Source organism: Vulpes lagopus, chromosome 20 (assembly GCF_018345385.1).
Source record: "Vulpes lagopus strain Blue_001 chromosome 20, ASM1834538v1, whole genome shotgun sequence".
Taxonomy (NCBI): Eukaryota; Metazoa; Chordata; class Mammalia; order Carnivora; family Canidae; genus Vulpes; species Vulpes lagopus.
The window spans coordinates 6,795,825-6,819,482 of NC_054843.1; the positions used below are offsets into that span (position 1 = coordinate 6,795,825).

General features: G+C 44.5%; 1 protein-coding gene across 5 annotated transcripts in view; it reads right to left on the reverse strand.

Moving 5' to 3' along the window:
• The window catches only part of KCNJ15 (potassium inwardly rectifying channel subfamily J member 15), an 80,457-nt gene that overhangs the window by 33,572 nt on the left and 23,227 nt on the right, over positions 1-23,658 (reverse strand). Inside the window, exons 1-2 of one of the 5 annotated variants that reach the window (XM_041734830.1) lie at positions 14,840-14,914; positions 14,517-14,658 (exon numbers count right to left, since the gene is read on the reverse strand). The exons of 1 other annotated variant lie outside the window; for it this stretch is intronic. The gene's annotated coding sequence lies outside the window, so the exon portion shown is untranslated. Of the gene's footprint in view, positions 1-14,509; positions 14,963-23,658 lie in introns of those variants that run through there. 3 more of the 5 variants (XM_041734827.1, XM_041734828.1, XM_041734832.1) reach the window with 3 other exon arrangements.

Consider the following 23,658-nt stretch of genomic DNA (forward strand, 5'->3'; position numbering starts at 1 on the left):
TCTTAGTGTTAGGTCGCAGGTTTTGTAGTTTGTTTTTCAAACACTGGGCTAGGGGATCCCTGGGTGGATCAGCGGTTTAGCGCCTGCCTTTGGCCCAGGGTGTGATCCTGGAGTCCCCGGATCAAGTCCCACGTCAGGCTCCCAGCATGGAGCCTGCTTCTCCCTCCTGTGTCTCTGCCTCTCTCTCTCTATGTCTATCATAAACAAACAAACAAATAAATAAATCTTTTTAAATAATAAATAAATAAAAAATAAAACACTGGGCTACCAAGCAGCCCTTTGTGGTGGATAATTATTATAAACAAATGGGAACACACTAGAAATTTCCCTGACTGGATGGATCTCATGAACCTTCACTTTCGATGACCTCCACATGCATTCCTACAGATATTTCTTCTCTGCTAATCGGTTACCATAATGACCTCTGGACGGGATGTGGACTATCTGCATGGAATAATAATGACCAGGCCCAAAGCCAGGGTGTAGACGATTATATAGTATAAGCAGCGTAGCACACAGGCTTATTGCTTTCAGACTAGAAAAATAACCAAAATGGTGCTCAGCTCAGTCCTCAGGGATTTTCCTTATAGGATCAACCTTAGGAATAACAGTTCTGGGAAGGAACTACTGACAAACATCAACAGTTTAGGGACAGTAGGAATTGCTTACCTGTGTTAAACCTGACCTCTCTCTCTCTCTCTCTTTCTGTACACACTCACATATATACAAACACACACATACTCTGGTCCAATTTACAGAATTTTGTTATCTTCCCTTGGTCTTGACAAAACCGGATGAATGATCACATATGCATTCAATATTATTCCATGCTCAGCTTTGTCTTGAGCGTTTTGCTGATAGGAAAGGAACATGATATAGTGGAAAGATATAGGGTTGGAACCCTAAATCTCAGTCTCCTGGTATGACAGTGGGGGCAGTCCTTAAAGTCTGAAAGCTTATGCCAAGGCCAACCTGATGGGCACATCCTGAGGACAAAGGAAGATGCCCTGTGGAAGGTACTTGAGCTGGTGACTTTGGACAAGTATCCATGCTCCCTGGTTTTCAGTGTCCTCCTTTCAAACAAGAGAGATGATAAAGCTTACCTCACATTAGATTAGAATCACAGAACATAAAGACTCCTAACTCGGGGAAACGAACTAGGGGTGGTGGAAGGGGAGGAGGGCGGGTGTTGGAGGGGAAGGGGTGACGGGCACTGAGGTGGACACTTGACGGGATGAGCACTGGGTGTTTTTCTGTATGTTGGTAAATTGAACACCAATAAAAATTAATTAAAAAAAAAGATTAGAATCACAAATGGCTAGATGACTGCATCCAACGTAGGGTGCAAAGCAGGACTCTGAGAAGGGTAGCTGTCTGTCACTGGGTCATATGAGACGTTCCTCCCACCGCCACCACCAGGGGCTCATTATCTGATTGGGGCAAAGGGTGATGACACCTGTACTGAACAGATGCCCACACGGGGACCCAATATATGAAAAGGTCTTCATGGCACAGACACATTCTAGGTCTGGTTCTGTCTAGAGAAAAGGAAATTCAGGGAGTCCAAATGTGATGAGGCTCCATGGAAGGGAAAGCCAAGCCTAATGGGCCTTGAAGGAAAGTGTTGAGGGTGGATCACAAGACTGGAATGGTAAAGATTAGCAGCTTCGAGGAAAGAAATCACGTGGGCAAAGGCAATGAGATGAGGACAAATCCAAAGGAACTGAATAGGGGACCTTGGTAAGGAGAGGTGGGGGAGGAGAGTTGAGAAACTGAGGTCAGTGATGGAGAATGTTGGCTAACAGACACCCTGGTCGATGCTTTTGACAGTCAGGTTCCATAAGTCTGGGCAAGACCGTCCCTAACTGCAAACCTCTCCGACTGCCAGGGACACCTGGTGTTTTGGTGCCAAGCTTCCTTTCTGTCTCCTTTCCCCTGATTTTAGAGAGCACTGTGGTTGCTTTCCATACCAGCCTGTGCAGTATGCACTCAATTTATAGTTTACAGGGATTTCTCACACACCCATGTATGTTTTCCACTGAAGTCTGTACTTTTTCCTAGACCCACCCAAATTCCAGAGCATGCTTCATTTGTATGCCAAGTTCATAGTATTTCTCTTTGTCACTCTCCTCTCCTTATAAAACCCAAGAGAAAGTTACCTTTTTAACATTTCTATGTGGTTTTGACAGAAAAAAAAACAAAGAAAGAAGAATGTCAAAAAATAATTATGAGGGTATATTTTCTGATTGAATCTGCATTAAGAACCACCCAGTAAATCAGCCTCTACCAAATCTAAATCTTGTTTATCAAGATATGAGTAGCTATAGGGGTATAATCCCTTTTATAAGTAAAAGAATAAGAAAATTCATTTGAAGATTTTTGTAAGGGTGATGAGCTAGATTCTGGAATTCTGAGTTTCCTTACAAAGTAAGTTTTTGAAAAGCAGAACTGTATAAGAAGGGAGTTAAGTCCTTAGGGAGGAAAGCAAGCTCATTTTGGTCATTTGGAGAATGGTCGTTATCTATTAATTCCTAGAAGACAGAAGAGCCTTCCTGACATTTTCACAAAAAGCATCTCCTGGTTTCCCTGTGGCAGGAATCCCTCTAAGTTTACAGATGAGAAACTGAGAAGTTAGATAACTAGCAGAGGATCACACAGCCTTCCAATTTGGAGGGCTTCCACCCTCAGATCTATTCAATTTCTCTCCTCTCTCCAGCCACCTTAAAGAAAAGCCTGTGATCACCTTGGGTTGGGGCAGGGGTGATGCTGGAGAATCCACGCGGGAGGTGGGGACCTTGAATGGGAACAGAAGGAATCAGTCTCTACAGATTGATGGCTTCCCATGTGCCCCCAAATGTGCAAAGACACCGAGGCTCAAACGTCCATGTGCCTTACTCAAGGGCTCTGTGGCTGGGATTGCATGCCTGGAATTCACATCCAGGAATGCTGGCTTCCAAGTCCAAAGTCTCTTGTCATGAGATCAGCCTGTCTCTCTTAACAGAGTGGCAGCTTCCACCACTACCTACCAGGGGCTTTTTCTCGCTCATCTTTCGTTTCTGCAGGACTTCAAGAAATCTTATCACATATGTATGTTCTCCTATCCAGAAGTTTCCGAAATAGTATTGACTTGACTTTTGCTAAGAAAATGAAAGTTTCCATTCTTTTAATCCACCTATATATTTTTCAAAATGACTATAATATATAGCATTTATGTCTTGCTGAGTTTTGTTTAATCACAGCACAGCACCAAGAAACCAGAAAGTAGTCCCAGCAAAACAAACTTTAAGCTGTAGGTTCAATGCCAACAGCAACTAATTGTTCTGAGGGAACTGGCATTGCTTGCTCATTTTCTTTCCCTCCTTACGACTGTCTTTGTCAGATCCTGCTTGTGTTCAAAAGGTCGCTGATCTTATGAAAGAATAGACTTGAAAAGTCTTGCTTTAATCATTGCAGTAATTAGCAAATTTGGACACTGCATTATCTTTCCCCTTTTACTGGAAACACATTCAAGAACGAACTTGTCGTTTATCCAGAGTGTCTCGGGAGAACTGAAGCTCGTAACTTGCAAAAGCCAGGTATTCACCCAGGTGTGAAAGGGCTCGAGTTGCTAGAATCTTCCTTCAGGGGTACATGTAAGCTCTGCTCCACCCTAAGCCTATACTTTTAAAATTGTGATGGAGGTTAATTTATTGAATCACTTGGTTGGGTTTCAGGAGGAAAGGCATGGGCTAGCCACCCACAGATTGGGGCATGGAGGGAAGGAAACTTTCACCATCAGCAGGCTCAGAAGAACCTCTGAGGACTCTGACTTGCCAGCCAAACGATAATCTCTCAATCGTCTGATTTTTTTTTATCTCTAGTGGAGTTGGGAAGAGGCCACCAAGCCCTCTCTACTCTCTTTTCTTGTTGGCACCATCAGACCACCTGCAGCTTCTTTCCCTCAACTTCCAAACCTGCTTCTCACCTACTCTGATAAATGAGTCAAGGTGGTATCAGTAAGAGCGTCTCCGGAAAATTCCTACTGCCCATTGCTGCTTTGGGCCTCTATCTGCTTCTCTGATTATTTGTTCTCTTTCTGCACGGTAGACTTTCCCTTCTCTCAACCTCGGGCCCCCACCAGTTATGTTCCCCAAGGTCCGTTGCTCATCCTCCTTTATTTCTTTTTGTACTGTCTCTTGTGTCCTCCACCTGACCTTCTTGACCATGACTGGTCCCATTACATTAACTGCTGCTGACCAACAGCACTTCCTCTCAGATCTACTCTGTGCTTCCAACATCCCATGGGATACCTTTCCTAGAGAACTGCCCAGAACTGACTTGTGCCAAACAGAAATCATACTATTCATTCCCCCTAAATGCAGTTACTTCTCCTGACTTTTGGTTCCAAGCAACAGCATCCTCAATCTGCCACCTGCCTGTAAAATCCTTCCCTCCTGCTTAATCTAGTGGGAACCCAGAGACTCCGCCTTTTAATGCACCTTGCGAGTGCTTTCCTTTCCCCTTCTGCTGTCACTTTGGGCTCCACGTTTTCAGCCTCTCAAAACATCCTTCCGGCCAGTCACGTGGCCTTTATTCCTTTAAAGTGCAGCTCAGGACCCCCCAAACCAAAGCCTTCAAAGTGACTCCTCACTGCTTACCAAACTGAACCCCAAAACAGTCTTTGGCAACCAGCCTACCCTTGGGTCTCATTTCCAGAGGCACAGCATTTAAGGAGGTGGTCTCCAGAGGCCAATGACCCTGCTTCAAAGATGACTTCACCCCTTCTGAAGCAAGTTACATAACGTCTGCACCCTGCTTTCCTCCTCTTGAAAACAAGGCCCATAATACAGCCTGCCAGATAGGACAGACAGTTGTTGTCAGGATTAAGGTGGATCTAGAACCTAGTGGCCTTTGGTGAGCACTCAACCTCACCTTGACTACTGCCAGCCCTGCCCCTTCATTCCCTCCCCGGGGCACCTGCTATTCTCGGACTCTGATGGCTTCTCCTCCCGTCCTGACTTTCAAAGTCTTATTCATTCTTTAGTACTCTCTGGAATGCCCCAGGCCTTTCCTTACTGTCCCAAACATATATGGTCTTATCTCTTGACTATCTCCAGCTGTTTGCCATGGCTCCTCGTGCAGTTCTCGTGTTCTTCCTGGCACCACAGATGTTCCGCTCTTTGAGTGGTTTTTTACTATTTCTCCACCTCTGTTCCTACCCACACGTCCTCACAGAAGCAGACTGGGGGCTCCTTGAGATCAAGGACTGAGTCTTCTCCCACAGCCACCCAGCCTCCTGCCGAGCAAGCTACCCACACACATGTGCAGGACGAAGGGAATCAGGGCTGGAATCCAAATATCCAAAATCCTGTTTGGATTTGATTAAAAACTCATTAAATATTCATTTCCACCCACTTTAGGGCTGGTACGTCATAGGCCATTTCTTCAGATATTGAAAACTAAATGAGGTGTGCTACATAAAGGATAGTTTAGAGAACATCCCCCAAGAGACTGGACTACACAAGCTAATATCCATCATTATAAAATGTATTTTTAAATATATATATGCTCACACAGCCTTGGACTCTGAAACACTGAGTACTGGCACAGGCTGCTCTTGGTCGGAGTGAGATGTATTTGATGGTGATCACAGAAAGGTGGTTCCTGTAAGTTTTAGTCCTATCACCTTTCATCCTTAAAATGGGAAATCTTAGAAAATTCTCTTCAACTTAAAATTTAAAGCACATTGGAACCCAAATAACCTCATTGCTATAGGTATGCTAACACATGCCAGACTAAAACATAGCACTTGGGGACAACTTGAATGATGTGACAATATGGCCGGGTTCCCTGGATTGTCCAAACCATGGATCAAATCACCCTCTTCCTCCCCAGGATTGCAGCAAATGCCTCCTCTTCTTTCTTTCCCTAGGATCAAACTTTCAGTGCACAGACCCATGCCAAAGCCATGGAGTTCTATTTCAGTTTCCCTCTTTGCAAAATACTTTGTATGCTGCCTATTTTCTCTGTGTGGGGAAAATTTACTCAACTACTTTGTAGCAGGTATGGGGTGCCCTGTAGAAACTCGTAAAAATATGTCTCCCTTCCATAATGACCCCACTTAAGCAATTCTAGTAGTTGATCTATCACTTTGTAATGTACACCAAGAGAAAAAAAAATGCACCAGTAGGTAGTTTTCAGATACATGTATTTTTAAAACACTTTGAATAAAAAGTTCTCTGTTGGCATAAATGCATGTCGTGGTTCAACTGAAGATGTAATTATGGCAAAAATTCCACCTTCGTGTCAATGCGTGTCGATTCAAAAAGCATCGCCTGAGGAATTATTTGTGGCAAGCTCTGGGAGCACAGAGGAAGAATCATGTAAAATCTCCATCATCATGGACCTTGCAATTCAGTAGGTGAGAGAGATGAGTAGATGGGCTCTTGTAATGTGGGACCAAGTGGGATGAACCAGCTAATCCAGGGTGGGGAGGGATGTCGACAGAGGGCTCCGAGCCCAGGTGTGGTGGATCCTAGATGGCTTTCTGGTGCTGGTGCCAGACCTGAGTCTAAACCAGTGGAGAATGTTTGTCCCCTCACTTACAGACAATTAAATTACAGAGATAGATATGCACAAAAAAAAAAAAATCCCAAGAGGGAGAATAGACATTGTCTTTCAAAGGAATTATAAAATATGGTACATGATAAGACTAGACACAGCAAGGGCCCTGATTGATCTCCAGGTTCAAATATAAGGTGCATTTAAAACTCACATTTAGTTCTGAAGTCACAAACAAGATTCTGCTGCTGTGGGCCTGTGTACATTTAGTTTGTGTTTTTAAAAAATAGATGAAACTCACATAAAGGAAGCAAATGATTTAATCAAATTACCTCTTTGAGGCTTACCTGTATTTTCCTTTCTCATCTACTTTTATAGTCATGTTGTATTTGTGTGAAGGTATGTGGAAGTGCCTTTGGAAATCCACTTATATCTTTGGGGAATAAGTGGAATGTAAATCCACGTAGATCCTTAGGGAATAAGATGGATGTGCTTTTCACAGAAGTGAGAAGTAAATACATTCTTAGGGGCTGACTAAGAATGGTCTGTGGTCATGTCACAATTCCAGAAACTGGTCTGTGGTCATGTCACAATCCCAGAAACTGGCCAATCACCTGCAAGGACAGCTCAGGTCCAGAAGGTACAACCCACAGCCAAGTAGCACATGAACATTACAACATGTTCTTTCTTGGAGAACATGACACCTTGCCACCCCATACCGATTGGAGTTTGAAAAGGTGTTCCCAGTGAAGCTGCATGAAATATTGGTCAAAGGAGTAAATAATAGCTGTAAGGAAGTAGGAGGAGGTGGGAGGCAGATCTATAGTCCAACATGGTTCTACGACTTGGGAGTCAAAGTCAAAGGATGCCTCTGCTGTGGGACTTCTCAGAGTTTTAGCATGCTGACGATGATTGTGAAGGCCAAGAGGGAGTTATAGACTATGATAGATTCCAACCTAAGTACAAGCCACCTTATTTTTTGTAGGGCAAGAGTGACATGGAACCCCCCTTCAGGACTCATTGCTTGCCAGTAGAATGTCCTAGGACAGATGATGCTTTACTATCAAGTCCCACTGTGGTTCAGGATACCCCCTCCTGCCTTTTGGCTAGGGGAACCACTCCTACTCCCAGACCCCTGGGCCAGGAAGTAGTAGGCCAGCACCTAAGGGTCTCCTCTAGTTCCCAGGTGATGGAGTCATGGAGACCTGGAGTGGTGTCCTCACTTCCCCTTACCTCCCAAGGCAGCTATGGCCTGCCTGGGAGAAGCCAATTCTTCTGCCCATAAGAGCCAGGAAATGGAACCCTGAGTCTTTCTTGATCGGATTATCCCAGCATTCTCATTGACAACAATTGAGCCATGTGACATAATACCCAACTCCTTTGTTAAGGAGTGTTGGTAAACCAACATCACAGGGTGTCTGGGTGGCTCAGTTGGTCTGTCCTCTGCTCGGGTTGTGATCCCTGGGTCCTGGAATTGAGTACCCCGAGTCTAGTTCCCTGCTTAGTGGGGAGCCTACTTCTCCCTTTGCTCCTCCTCCCCCCACTTGTGCTCTCTTTCTGCTCCCTCTCTCTCTCAAATGAATAGATAAAATCTTTTTTTAAAAAAAGGAATAGATCTTTTTAAAGAAATGATTTTTAAAAAGTCTTTTTAAAAAATGAATAGATAAACATTTTTGTAAAAAATGACAGCATTTTTTGATGCTGCTTAGACAGCAATTTTGGGGGATGTTTCATCTTTAATATGGACCTCAGGTGGAAATTACAGATTTGAAATTCATTAAATAAGACAAAATGTTGAAAATAAAGCACCACTGTTTCGTGATGTTGTTAACACCGAAATACTCTGTCTATACCTACACTGTTTCATTATTAATGTTGCGTCTAAACGCAAACTCTCCTTGCATTTAAATAAAATATTTCCATGGACTTTTGAAAATATAAAGAAGACCCAGCAGGTTCTCATTCCTTAGTATTTAGAGAATTCTAGGCAAAGGAACAAGGTGCTCCAGAGCTTATATATTTTTCTTCAGCCTCTAGCAGGTATGTTGGGATGGGGTTTTTAGGAAGAGTACAGATGATGCCAAATTTCGTGATGTTTCAAAGCAAAGGATAAACTTCTCAAATGTGTTCTTAAAAGATAGGAATAAAGGGTAATTCAAGAAGTAAGAAAGACCGATTTGGGGAACTGACTTTGTGTTCTTTGGCAGGGTGGAGTAGGATGGAGCAAGATATCACTCTGCCAACGTTTGAAGGCATAAACATTGCTGAGTGAGTGCATTACCTGACCTGGTAGGCATGGGTTTTGCAAGCATTCATACCGAGAAATGGCACTGTTACCCTGCTGTCTAAGTGGGAAACAGCATTAACAGAAAGGAGGAAAGAGGCTGTCCCTTGCCAGACACATGGACATTTCACAGGGCAAACCCTCTAGTCTATTAGAAGAGAGGCACATTCCTGATGCCTTTAAATTCATTCTAGGTTCTAGGCCCATGGTTAGCAGGGTGTTCTTCTGGTTTTAACTTGAGTGAGGGCCTTTCAAATGGAAAAAGTGCACCATTAATTTCAGTGCCCACACACTCTGCTGTAGGAAAAACAGAACTTTGATAGCATCTTGCCCTTGGGCCTAGTTATGGCCTAAAGGTTTGGCCACAGCGCAAGGATCTACATTTCACGGCAACCTGCCAGTGAAATAAGAAACATTCTACATATCGCCCAGATCAATTTTCCATATATCACCACCGATCATTAGATATGTATAAGCACGATGGTATTTTTGCTTATCATTTTCCAGTTACTCAGAGGGCAGCCAGCAGTTAAAATTTACATAAGTGAATGCAACCATTCCTTCAAAAAACAAGCATTGGGCCTTTATTATGTATGACACAGAGTGGATTGATCATGAAGGTAATGAAACCAAGCTTCAGGGAGCCTCGCTTATACTTAGACCAGCCCTCTCCAAAGCTTTGTACCTAATTTTCTAGTCATGATTTTGCATTCCTTCTCCTTAAAGAGGGCCCTCCAAATTGTATATTCTTCAAGCTCCATGTGATCTTGATCAGCCTGTGTGTTGGTGCTGGAGAAAACACACAAGAATTTTCATAGTGATCACCCTGACATGGGGGCAACCCCAGCTGAAATAGGATGCGGACTGAAACCCAAACTTGACTACCCGGGTCCTCAAAACAACCTGAGGATTGGATCTCTACTGCAGGAGTCACCCTCCGAGTCCCCTGTGTATTCCAATGGCCTCAGGGTGATCTGTAATCCCAGGGACATGTCAGGTTGAGAACCCAGAACCCTGGATGAGGGCATAAATGGCCAATGGAACACGGTGGCTCTGCATAAACATCACAGTCCTCGTCCCTGAAGGAATCACTTGCTTTGTTTACTGTGGATCGATACACATCTAGATTGCCCTAAATTTGAGCTGCAGGGCTCAAATGAAAGAACAAAATAAAACTGTTCTTATTCTGTTACTAATTCTTTCCCACATTTCCTGTGGGTCCTCAGTCCCCTGGCAGGATAGACATGATCTTCCACTTAATTGGTTCCTATGGACAAGAGTGTTTTTGTACCACAAATCACCATCTTGTCCACCTCGTGTACCATCTGTCCAATGCTGTGAGCATTACCAGGCAGCCCTGACTTGTGTCTATACCATGACTAAAATATCTGGCATTTTGTGCTATAGGATTTTAGGTCTAGAAGCACAGACTGTATTCTGGAATCTGGCTCTATGGGACCTTCTAGAGTCACACTGGATTGCTATGACCATGGGTTTATTGATCTTTTCACCTGTTAAGACACCATGCCCACTGAAGGGAACACAGGTACACAGACCCCTCATGAGCTCTGATGACATTTTTTTCTAGGAAATGAACAGAAATATTTTTGGCTGAAAAGCCCTAGAAATATGGTAAGAATCCCTATGTGGTCTCGAGCTGCATCACACCAAGTGGAGAAGCCCTCACCCTTGTCTATATTAACCCAGAGAATATTTTGTCACATTTGTCAGACTCCAGTTTCTTGCCTTGTCTTACAGCAAGAATGTGCATTTGCTCATTTTTCCCCTTTCATTTCAACCAAGTAACACTTACAAAATAAAACTTGTTTTATTTAGATTGTTTGTTTTTTTAGATTACACATTATTTTCTCTCATTCTGTGCCCTCATTTCTCCCTTTCAAGGTGGAGAAGCAGGCTGCCTGTTTTTTTTCTTTAGTTGAGGGAAGGTTTGGCATTTCTAGGGCTGCTTGTTTCCGGCCACACCATTCCTTTTACCTGCCTGTAAAACTGGCACAGGGAACCTACCTGAACAAGCAGCAAAGAGCCAGGTGTGTTGGGTCAGAGCTGTCCCCTTCCAGAGCCCTCCATCCTTACACACAGAGCACAGCCCGGCTTGGTTCACTTTGCTCTTCTGCAACCCCTCTACCCAGCCCTGCTACACCCCACTCTCCACCTGCAGCCAAAACCCCACTGCCTAGGTGGCCCCCCTGTGAGATGGAGGTGAGGGACAGGGGAGAGAGAAGGATGGATAATCACCTCTGCTTGGTTAGTATTAAATGCCTCTTGCATTTACCCACTAACACGCAACAACCTCTTCTTTGCAAGCGTACAGACTAACATTAACACTTGCCATAGCTGCCTGACTATTTTTTGGAGTGAACTCACTCTGACTTGAAAGACAAATTAAAACACATGTGGAGACACCTCGTTTCCTCCAGCGTGACGTGCTTCAATTGTTGCAGGCAGAAAGACAGTAGCTGAGTCACTTACACATTGAAGACTGCGGGCAATGATCAGAATGATAGGGAGGCTGTGAGCCCTGCGCAGGGGCTCGCCATCTGGGCCCCGTCCTGCTTGGGGCGCCCCCCGAGGACTGTTGGGTGGGCTGGGAGATTCAGATGTGGCCACCGCGCAAATACAGTCTGCAAAATACAGTCTGGGCTCCTAAGTGGGGCAGGCGAGGAAGTCAGCATTGCTCCATGTCTCTAAACCAGGAGGGGGTGAGGCAGGAAAGGATATTTCAAGTGCTTGACACTTGCTGATTAAGTCTGGAAAAGTTTGCGCTCTGCTCGTTCAGTGCCACACACCAGTGGCTTTCCATGTATGAGCATGTGGCTGTGTGTCAGGTGGATAATTACACACGTGTGTACACACACACACACACACACACACACACCAAAACGAGAAAGCGCAGCCCTTCCCAGATTTCCTCCTGCAAGGGCAGAGCCAAGTGTGCCCGCTGAGCCCTGCATCCAGGAGCCCGCAGACCTGCTTTTGTTGGCTCTCAGGACGGCTGGCAGGGGGAAGCCTGGGGTCTCGCTCTCTTCCACCACCCCCCCAAAAAACGAGCCGACTGCACCAGTGTGCAGTGTGAGGAGAGGAAATTGGGGAAATAGCACTTTCCGTAAAATGACCACAACGGTTGGTGGAGGAAGCGGTGGGGAGAGGGTGGGAGGGCTTTTTAAAAATCTGTTTTCCTGGGCAGCCCGGGTGGCTCAGCGGTTTAGTGACGCCTGCAGCCCAGGGTGTGATCCTGGAGACCCGGGATCGAGTCCCACATGGGGCTCCCTGCATGGAGCCTGCTTCTCCCTCTGCCTGTGTCTCTGCCTCTCTCTCTGTCTCTGTCTCTCTCTCTCTCTCTCTCTATCTGTGTCTCTCATGAATAAATAAATAAATAAAATAAAAAAGAAAGAACCTGCTGGGGCACCTGGGTGGCTCAGTGGTTGAGCGTCTGCCTTTGGCCCAGGGCGTGATCTGGGGGTTCAAGGATCGAGTCCCACATCTGGGCTCCCTGCACAGAGCCTGCTTCTCCCTCTGCCTGTATCTCTGCCTGTGTCTCTGCCTCTCTCATGAATAAACAAATAAAATATTTTTTAAAAAATGTGTTTTCCTTAAACAACCAGATTCACAGCATTCAACCAAGCCCCTTCCTAACCAACCCCCAAGGTACGTCTGCCTTTGCTGAGCTCCGTGAAGACACGTCAGCTCCGTTATTTGATTAGCATTTCCGAGATAGGGACCTGATCCGGTTCAACTCTCCTACTCTAACTTTTCCTGAAGACTTGCCACGTGACCCCTGGGTGGCTCCCTGCACCGGCACAGATTACACTCCCAGCCAGAAACGCAGGGAAACTGCTAAACAAAGCAACACAAAACAAGAGGGGAAAAAAATAATAATAACACCCCCCCACCCCCACCCCACACACACACCCTGAAAACTCAGGGAAGAAAGGGTTGAGGGAGTCGTGTGTGGAGTAAGTGCTGCCTTGTTGTGCGGGTCACGGTCCCCGGAAGGTGCCCTGTGACTCTTTTCTTTGGATGCTTAGGGGGACTTGAAATGGAGAGGACGTGTCACCTAAGGCTATTGTTGTCCAAGCATTTACGAGGGGGGACAACGCAGGGTAGGGGTCTGGGATAACAGTCGATCGCGCGTGTGCATGAGTGTGACTCTGGGGCTTCCAGGCAGGAAAGGACTTTACAGATCATTTGCCTTTTTAGTTTTCAAGATTCTTCCTTTAAGTAAAAAAAAAAAAAAGAAAAAAAAAAAGAAAAAGGGAAAAAAAAAAAACAGCCATTAGAAATGACAAATACCCACCATTTGCTTTGAGGTGGATGGACCTGGAGGGTATTATGCTGAGTGAAGTAAGTCAATCGGAGAAGGACAAACATGATATGGTCTCATTCATTTGGGGAGTATAAAAAATAGTGAAAGGGAATAAAGGGGAAAGGAGAGAAAATGAGTGAAAATATCAGAGAGGGTGACAAAACATGAGACACACCTAACTCTGGGAAACGAACAAGGGGTAGTGGAAGAGGAGGTGGGCGGGGGGACAGGGTGACTAGGTGACGGGCACGTAGGGGGGCACTTGGCGTGATGAGCACTGGGGGTTATGCTATAGGTTGGCAAATTGAACTCTGATAAAAAAATTAAAAAAATAAAAAATAAAACAAAGAAAAAAAGGAAAAAGAAAAAGAAAAAAAGAATATGAAAAAAAAGTTGAAATATTTTCCATTCCGAAGAACTAAACCTACATGTGTGAACCGAGAGGCACGAGTCATCCTGGTCTTTAATTCCCCCAGGTGACCACTGCATTGGTCGACAGTGTCCTAACCTGTGGCTTTTGGGAGTTGGGAGGTCAAGAAACACCTCACCCAATGACAGATTCTTACTTCCTTCAGGCGACTACATGCGGAAGTACAGAGAGGAGATTAAAAAATAAGCAAAACAAAACAAAACAAACAAAAAAAAAACAAACAGACAAACAAAAACCTACTTCCCGGGAGCAGCGTGGAAGTGCCACTCAGAGGAACATTTCTCGGCTGCGAGCAGTCGAAACTTACAGGCGATCACACACAGGTTCTGAGACCCGCTTCCCCACGGGTTGTGAACAAAGGTTCATAATATTTCCAAAGTCAGAATTGTTTACCTTCCTTCCACCTACCGTGGAAAACTTACGTAACTTTTTTCCCCCTTCCTAAGCATAGGTAACAGATTTAAAAATATTCCGCTGAGGTTTCGCCTTACGGCAACCTGGACTGCCTTCTCCCCGGACAAAGGAAACTGACTGCCAGAAAAAGACCCAAGAACTCTATAATCACTGAAAAATCAGTAACAAACTTGCTCTGACAGCCACTGCGAGAGGAAAACCCTTGCAAGGAGAAGTCGGGGAGTCCCTCCTTCCCTCCACCTAGATCACTTACACCCACAGCAAACAAGACAACATCTGGATATTGTTTCACAGGCAAGAATAAAGCACTTTTTTTTTTTTTGCCCCATCATTAAGTAAAAAACCCGTTCTCCACATGCAAACAGCCCTTGTAAAGTTCCCCCAGATAATCTTGGAAGTTTTGAATGATTTAAGGGAGTTTTAAGAGAATCACCCCTCGTTCATTGCTTTGGAGCAAAGTTTGTTCAGAAACCTCTCCAGCCGGGCTCAGGGCTGCAGGGTTGACCGAAGCGCGTACCTCTTACCTGCAGAGACGCGGATGCACCAGACTCCTGCCTGGATGGGAAGTGATGACCCCGGCAAAGAAATGTCCAGGCGATGCAGGTTGCCTTGGGAAAGATAGGTGTTTAGGTTCTCTCAAAGTGAAGAAAAGTCTCTCGCCGTTCGCTGTCAGTCAAAAACAAGTTGGTACAAGTTGGAGTAGGATTTACCTGAAGGAACTGAAGAGAGGAGGAAAGAGATTGGGAGAGATTGAGCAGAGGGAGGAGGGACGAGGAGGGAGGAGGGAGGGGGAGAGGGAGAGAGGGCTCCATGATGTCAGCAGTATGCCTTAAGGAAATCTACAGACCAGCAAAAGATTCTAGTGGACACCGGGTCCTGAGCTCCCCGAACACCTGTAGGAAAGAAAACTGATTCCCTTTTAAAGACAAGGGGCCAGTTAATCTTTGAAGAAACTTTGGCCACTCTTATCAAAGCCTTTTTTTAAGGCCCCTTTGCCTAAATAAACCATAAATAAATAACCAGTTAACATCTCTGCTAACCAGCTCTCCGACATCCCATGTTCCCTCCTCCTCGTCCCTCTCCCCACTGCAAATGAATGTTAACAGAATCCCTGCCTCTTGGGAAAAGCAGAACAAACCCATACAGATGATACATATATCGAATGTACATAAGCAAAATGTCACAGAGGAAAACTCTTGTGTTTTTAGCTCAATCTCCCTGGAGCCTCTGTTTTCCCTAACCAAAAAAAGCTTAAAGAAGTTGCATAGATGTGGGTAAAATCGAGTTCTTTGGGATCACGGAAGCTGGGATTGAGGCTCCGTGTTGGAATCCGGTTTCCAGCATTTGTGCCCAGTGTCCGGTGCTTTTATGAGAAACGGCCAGACTTCATCCTTGAGGCAGAAGTCTAAAGGGAGGTCTCAGTCTCTGGAAGTGGAGGCAAGGTTTCTTTCTGGAATAGGGTTGTATGTCCTTCCTACGCCAAGTCATTTCTTGTGGCCATCATACCAGGGAGGCCCGTCCGAGGCCCGTGAGGGTCGCCAAACTTCTGGGGCTAGAGTGCACATGGAGCCCCGGGAAGCCCTAAGAGACAGGATGGCTTTCCTGCAGGTGCCTTCCCCAGTGAGCTCCCCCGCACGGGTCACAGGCAATGCTGTCAAGGGAAGTGAAGGCTCTCTGTCACAAAATGATGATGACGCACTCACATGTCCCCTGTACGAGCACCTCGGCAGGGCCAGGGCTCTGCAGGTACCTTAAGCTGGAGGGAAGACTAGATGACCCGGCTGATTTGTTGGTAGCAAATGGTACATCCCCTCCCCTGCATCCTGGGTCCACTCCTATGCATCTCCTTCACTTCATGCTGGATGCAGCTCTTGCTTTTCAGGGGGCTCGAACAAATGGGGGCAGGAAGGGATGAGGGGTTATTTTTTTTTAAGGGGGAAAGCCTGAAACTGCCTATTTTACCCTACCACCTTCCTTGACTCCAAGCCTTGGTGTAAATCATGCCCTTTTTCTGATTCCCCAGTGAGAATGATGCATCATCCTTCCATTTTGTCCCCTTTCCCAGGGAGCAGAGGCCTTTTCAGCCTGTGAAAGTAGGGTGGCTCCTCAGAGAAGATGCTGGGCTCCCCTGGGGGCTCAGAACTGGAGGGGATGAAGAAGACACGAGGGAGTGCAGATGTCTTCAAGCTGGTGATCCTACTCCAGACCGTAGAATCAGACGCATATCAGAGGAAGATGTGATGAAAGCCCCACATAAAACAGGGAAACACAGAAGTGCAAAATAGAAAGTGGAAAACCCAGCTTCAAGGCCTGACCGTATCCTACGTCAAGTGGTTTGCGCAGGCTGTCCCATTGGCCTGGAATGTTCTCCCTCAGATCTTCATTCACCCAGCCAATTTTGGTCAAGACTTAGCCCCGTGGTACCTTCTCAGGGGACCCGGGTCCCCCATCTCATACAGCCCCAACCCAACTGGATGCCTAGTTCTCCCTTTTATTCTGTAAGCCACGTAGCACTGTCCAAATTGTCCTGACTCTTTATCATTTGCTGTCGGTTTCGTTTAGTGCTTGACCACACCTGTCTTGTGCACTGTGTGTCCGTTGAGGGACACCTGGCACATCATAGTCCCTCAAACAATTAATTGTCAGGTAGCTTGATAAAAGATTATGAAAGGACAGTGCGGCTTGTCACAACTGAAATTTAATTCTTATTTTCTTACTTTTAATGAGTATTTCCAGGGCCAGCTTTAATTAGTAAAGTAACATTCGAATACTGTTTCTCAATGTATAAAGTTCGTTCAGATATGTTATTAATTTGGTGCTCAGACCAAAAAGGCACGATTAGTTTCAGGGCCAGGAAGTGGAAGTCAGAGAGGTTAAGTGACGTGCTCAGAGTCACAGAGCTGGAAGGGAGTGAGGCTCAAAACAACTCTTCTCATGCATTCTTCATTAGGCTACATTTTTCTCAAATTCGTCTGTTGTGGGCATACATTGCATGTGTCAATCCCTTTGAATATCAATTCATATACTACCTGAATGATAATCACAGTCTAATACTCTGGCAAGTTTTAGGTCTTGCAGGACCATACACAGCAGAGCTCGTATTCCTTAATAACACGCTCTTAAAAATGATGAAAGAAGAAAAGGAGTTCAAAATAGTATGAAAACATGGAAAGATTTAAAGGTTAAGACAATATGCTTCATGTTGGCGGTGTCCACCTGTTTTTGTTCATTTTCCTTTGGGGCTACACATCAACTATCAGATATGGAGGTTGTAGCTGTAACAATTCACAAAAGGACATAAGGCATTATAAATGCATGATAAAGTGATGAGATGTGTGTGGGATAGCTCTAGAAAAGTATCTATGAGATTTCCTTGGCACGCTTCAATAATTGAATGATCTAAGTATTTCCAGTGCTAAATGAGGGAGAGAAACGAGACAAATTACTAATCTTGACAAAAGCATTTTGTGTCACCAGTCTCCCTCCCATCCAGTGAGTGAAATCTGCTTTGCAACCCACTTCTATCAGAATCTACAATCAGATTACTTCAAAAAAACATAGCTAATCATCTTGTAACTGAAGATGGTCGATGTTACTGATCTTTTAGCCTAAAATAAAAAACAAACATGAAGGAGTATTCCGTAACTCTTTCTTCTTTCCTTCCTTCCTAGTTAATTGAAAGCAAGACTCTTACATGTGTCAAATTTTAATAGAGTATACATCTAAAGTCTGAATTTTTATCCAAAGTTTTAAATGATGTCTGAAAACTGGACAGAAAAGATCACAAGAACCAGCTCTTCTGAGGGAGCCATTTCTCAAGAAAAATTTCCAAAAAAGAAGGAAAAAAAAAAAAAGCTGTAGTGCTTCCAATTCTCATCTTGGCTTAAATTGAGACATAAAAAACCTTCAAGTGTGATAAGAGGAAAAAAGTACATTTTTACCTTTGAATAGATCTATTTACGTTGCTTTAGATATGGGACTATTTACGGAGGATTATGTCAGTTTTTAAAACTTCCTGGAAGCCGCTTATGACCCCATGGGCTTCAAGTGTCCCCCACAGGCCAGGCAGGACTTGGTCGGGTGCCTCATTTGTGCTCATAGCCCCTGGCCCAGAGGCATGTCAAACATCCCCCAGAAATGTAGGTGAGCCGTGGAGAATGAAGAATGCCCACCTCAATCCTTTCAAGACTCTGCAAAGCCAGACCTGGGGGCCTGCTTGCCTTTGACCTTGCCAGGGGGAGGCTTGTGTCAGGAAGTCACAATGTTGAAATCTTGTCTTGGAGTGGCTCTCTAGAAGCAGCTGTTGCGACAAAGATGCATGTGCAATTTATTAAAGTGCTCCTGGGAGAAATCTGAGGGAGAGGAGGCGGGGCAAGCAGGGGAGGGAATGAAGTTAAGAGGGCAATTTTACGTTCAGGCCAGTTCCCTGCCTGAATCTGGAGGGAGTTTTGGAGTGAAAGTCGCATATTAGATGTGGGAGCTGGACTGCCTTGCTCCTGCTCAGCCACCTTTGCTAGGAGTAGAAGGGCCAATGGGGCATCCAACTGTCCTGGTGCTCGGGCTTTCTGTATCCACAAGGAAGTGGCTCCGGTAGCACAGGGGCAGGCTTATGAAGGGGTGGGAGGTCAGGGGTAGCGGCTGCAAGGCATCAGAAGTAGTACACCTGGAAGGTGGGGAATGCACACCCAGGAGCAGGGAAAGAGATCTGCGGGGGATCTGGGCAGACCACCAGTGACATAGGCTCATCCCGTGAATGCTGGAAGTGTTCCTTTCCACTGGTACAGTTACCCCCCCTTACTGTGAACCCTCACTCCCAGAGCATCCCCACTCTCTTCCTCTGCTACATCAGTTTCTCAATCAAAATAAAATTGGAGTCAGGGGTGGGCGGTCTGGGTGGTTCAGTCATCTAAGTATCAGACTCTTGGTGTCAGCTCAGGTCATGATTTTGAGGTGGTAAGATCGAGTCCCACGTTGGGCTCTGTGGTCAGTGCGGGAGTCTGCTTGAGATTCTCTCTCTCCCTCTCCCTCTGCTTCTCCCCTCGCCCCTGCTTTCAGGCATGCGTGCTCACTTGTTCTCTCTCTCTCTTTAAATGAATAAATAAATCTTTTTAAAAAGATAAATAAAAAATAATAAAATTGGGATATCAGCACTAAAATTTGGAATTTGACTTAAGACGCACGTGGTCTTTCTATGCACATGGTCAGCTCCTCAAAGTGCCAGAAGGATCCCAGCAGAGCCTTCGAGCACCAATAGAACACTTCATTTTTGATACCCTGTCAATTTCATTTGATTCATAACTAAACTGAGTATCTCCTCTTTGCTGGGTTACAATGACCCGACAGTCCCAGGACTGGACTAAAATGCAGTTCAGCAGAAAGATCGGGAAATAGCTGACTATAAACTGTATGATAAGTACTATATGATGGAAATATTCTAGAAGCCCGCAGGAAGGGCAATGGACTCCACCCCGGAGTTTGAAGGTAGGCCTCCAGAGGAGGAAACAATCAAATTCAACTGACAAGGTTTTCATAGGTGGAGATAAAGAAGGGCTGTAGGCATTTCATAAAGAAGGAACAGAACAAATAACAGTGAAGATGAAATGAGCCAAGTGAGCTCCCCCCCGAGACGACCCAGCAATGCAGCTCTAACTTTAACCTCACGGAATCTTGTCCAGACAGCAAGAATCCACAAAAACAGAAATGGATTCAGTTAGAGAATCATTAGGGTGTTTCATTGACTAGGAAAAAGTATAGATCAAGTTGGCCCTAGAGTGACCTCATAAGCCTGAAAGTTACCCTTCTCTTAGTAACATCCAAAGTATAAAGGTGACATCTTTATTTATTAACATTAACATTTTGTTGATATTAATTTTTTTAGCTAAGTGATCTGAGTTCATATTCTTTACATTTCTACCTTCCATTCAGACATTCCCATCACCAAACAGAAATGAGCTTGAACTAACCTGTAAACCCCACTTTATCAGAGCAACTCACCAGCTCTCTGTGCCATCCTATACTTAAATACCTTATCTCCCCCCTTTGCAGTCTTGCCTCTCCCACTGAACATCTCTTCAATGGCACGGCTCTGAGGAAGAGGGAAACTTTCACTAGCAGTTATATCCCAGAAAGGAAGCAAAAAGAAGAATCAGCAAGGCTTAGTTATAGCTCAAAGGAACCTACGGGTCATTCCGTCTGGTCTCTTAATATTTCAAGTTAGACTCAGAAGACCAGAGAATGAGCTTTACAGTGTCCACAGAGCCTGAAACCCAGAATCTACACCAACATCTCATTAAAGGTTCTTATACACTGTGCTATACCACGTTAGTCCCTACTTTTAAACATGTTCATACCCATATAATTTCTTCAAGTGGTAGAAACCTACATCAAAGCCTGTACTGGTATAAAATGAGTTGTGGGTATCCAGTTTGATGCCATCAGAATATGAGAATAAACTGTTGGACTCATTTCCTACCCAGATTTGGCTGACAGGCTAGGAGGTTCAAGTGTTAGTAAAACAGTAAGAACAATGACTCCAAAAACATGGGCATGAGAAGCTCTCCTGGTGGATACTACACCAGATCAGGCTAGAAATAAAAGGGTGTCCCCAGGCATTTAATGCAGAAATGGAAGCAGGTGGCAGCCCTTATCCCAGAGCTCACCCTTTGCTTTTGGTGCTGATCTTTGGTGACACGTACAACATCTCTGAAGAATCCAAAGACAGAATGGTCTCATTTTGCCCTCCAAGGATGGTGGCGAGTTCTAGCATTCTCTCTGCTCCTCCTTCCTGTAACATGCCATATGGCCCAAACAAGGTCCCTGTTGCATTAACTTTTTCCTGCTGCCAGCTTACCTCAACCCAGAACTCACAAGTCACTCAATTTTTTTTTCTTAACTGAGGTTGAGACAGATAGAGAAGCAGATAAATACACGTTAGGCCCTCTTCTGTTGAATGCAATCATGACCAAACATGCCAAGTTTTAGGGCATCATTTAGGGTGAGGAATGTGGCTGTTCTATGTTCTGTGAAGAACCTGAGAGATTCTGAAATTATCGACAATAACAACAAATTCTGAAAAGGAGCTTAACAAGCCAACTACACAAGTCATAGGAGCTACCAACTAAAAGAATAAGGCAAAATAACAGTCTTTCTGTAAACCTAATGGAAAAGCTGACCTTGTAGGTAGGCTGGCTTTAAAAGCTTTCCCAGCCCTTGTGACAAGGCCACTTATTCCTGTCTGATGGAAGAAAGACCTCTTTCACAGAACAGGTGAATGGCCCTCACTGAGTTATCTAAAAGGTCATACATTCTTGAACTTCATATCATGTACTGGTTTTTAAACCAGGTCGTAAAAGGTGGGCACAGCCCCTCCAACTAAAATATCCTTTGCCCTATTCATTCTTCTAGCAGATTTCAAAAATGACCCATCTCCCCTTGTCCTTCAGGTTCCTATGGGAAAATCAGATGGAACCGAGAAAACCTCCTGTTGATCTGTCCCTGAAGTTTTCTCCATCTTCCCACCATTATTCCCAACAAAAAGAATTCCTCCTCAGGAAAACATGGAGGCTTTCTCACATGCTTCTTTAATGGAATCGCACAAAAATTACCCCAAAATGCACGTTACTTAACAGAAATGTAATCTGCAAGTTATTCCTCTGAAGGGTGAGCAATCATCCTGGTTTACCCATGATTCTCTGAGTTTTAGCTCAGAAAGTCTCATGTCCTGGAAAATCCCTCAGTCCCAGAAAAACAACTCTGGCTGGTCACCCTATTCCCAAGTGTGTCCTCAGTTCTTTTGTAGTCAACTGCTAAATTTTTAAAACTTGATTTGAAAATAAAAGTGTTAATATAAGCACTATATCCTAATTTGTGAGCACCAATCTGACTTTTGCTAGGGCATGTGTAAAATCCAATTTTGTCAAATGGGAAAATGCGTACTTAAAAAGTTAGATGCAAGGAATGTTCACTGCTCTGTATAGAAGCTGGACACCTTCCTTAAAACCTCTAGCAGAGTGAGCTGGAGATTCTAGGTCCCCATCTGTAGTGTGACTTGGGGGTTGGTGAGTTACAGAGCCCACTGACATGTACCCAACAGTGACCCAGTATCCCCTTGCGTTACTCAAGTTAGACTCTGTTGTGTTAGCTGTTGATGGTGCAACCTTAGACCTCATGTTAAAAACACACAATTTGTTTCTGGTTCACCTCAGAGCCACTTTTACTAAGTGAACAGTGGCAATTCACATCAATGCAAGGTATATCGTAATGTCTGGTTTTTAGTGTTGACAGTACGGGCTGATAGACAGAAATGCAACATCTACAGTGTAGATGGTAGAGTTACCATCCCCAGGTCATTGCAACCAATATGATGCCACCTTCCTTTCAAAGCTTAACCGTATCACTGATCTGGCAATGTGTTACATGCATTAACTCACTTCTATTGTTATCTTATTGTTTCTTAATCCTGAACCAATTATACAGGGAATCTTCTAGGCCAGACAGTGAGAGATGTGTGGCCATGGAACTATCTCCACCAGATGGCCAAATACAGTATTTTACACTCGGTAGGTTGAATCTGTGTCTGAGACTCCAAGAGCTACATTTAGAATATTTAAAATAGAATAGTACAGAAAATGCTAGTATCACCCTGAATAATTTCAGCGATCATTTGGGGAAGAAAAAAGCAGTGCATTATTCTACTTCTCCCCATTTTCATATTTTAGTGACTGCTCCTTAGTTAGTGATAAGCTGTATACTTCAGCTTTAAAAAAAAAAAATCACCAAGTTGACGATGTATCCTTCTTTTGGGGCTGGATATATCAAAGGACAAGCAAAGTGTACAACTCCATCTGCTGTTGAAGACACTACCCTTCCTCACCCTATTGCATCATACCGTCCCCTCTCTATAGGCCTCATTGTTCTGACACTTCTTGCCCTGATATTTGGGTTCCTGAACACACTGAGAGCTAAGTTCAGTCCCTGGCCTCTGGCACAGCCCACTGGGGGCACATTGCATGTTTTCCAGCCCTTTATTTGATTTAGCGGTCAATGATATTACTGTGCTGTAATGCATACATTTCTAATGCCCTGAATCACTTCCCTATGAACCCATATAGCCCCTATCTCTGATAGCCATGCAAAAGAATGTCATAAGACATTCTGCTTCTACCTCAATACCCCTATTCCTACATGACAAATGTAGGAGGGCCTAGGAGAATTCTGAGGGCTCATTTTAGGTATTTAATTATTAGCAGAACTGGGTAAACAACTAGGGTTTTTTACTTTGGGATCTTTCCCATTGCAGAATTGTACCTTTTGCCAAAATATTTTAGTTATTGTGGAAAAACTGAGTGATGCAAATTGGCTAAATTATGCAAAGTGCAAAATCCCAGCTGAGTTGTCATAAGCTCTGAAGGACTTCACACCAAAGATGTAGTATGAGTGTAGAAAGAGGGTGTTGGGAACTCTTAAAATTTCAGCTGTAAACCCCATTTGTTCCTTGTCAGCCACAGCAGAGGGTTCATGTGGTTCAGGTAACACTGCCTGGAGAAGGTGAAGCTCTACCCCCCCCTCCCCAAAATGGTCTCAATTAGGGAGGAAGACAAACCATGAGAGACTCCTAACTCTGGGAAACAAACAAAGGTTTGCAGAAGGGGAGGTGCGTGGGGGGAT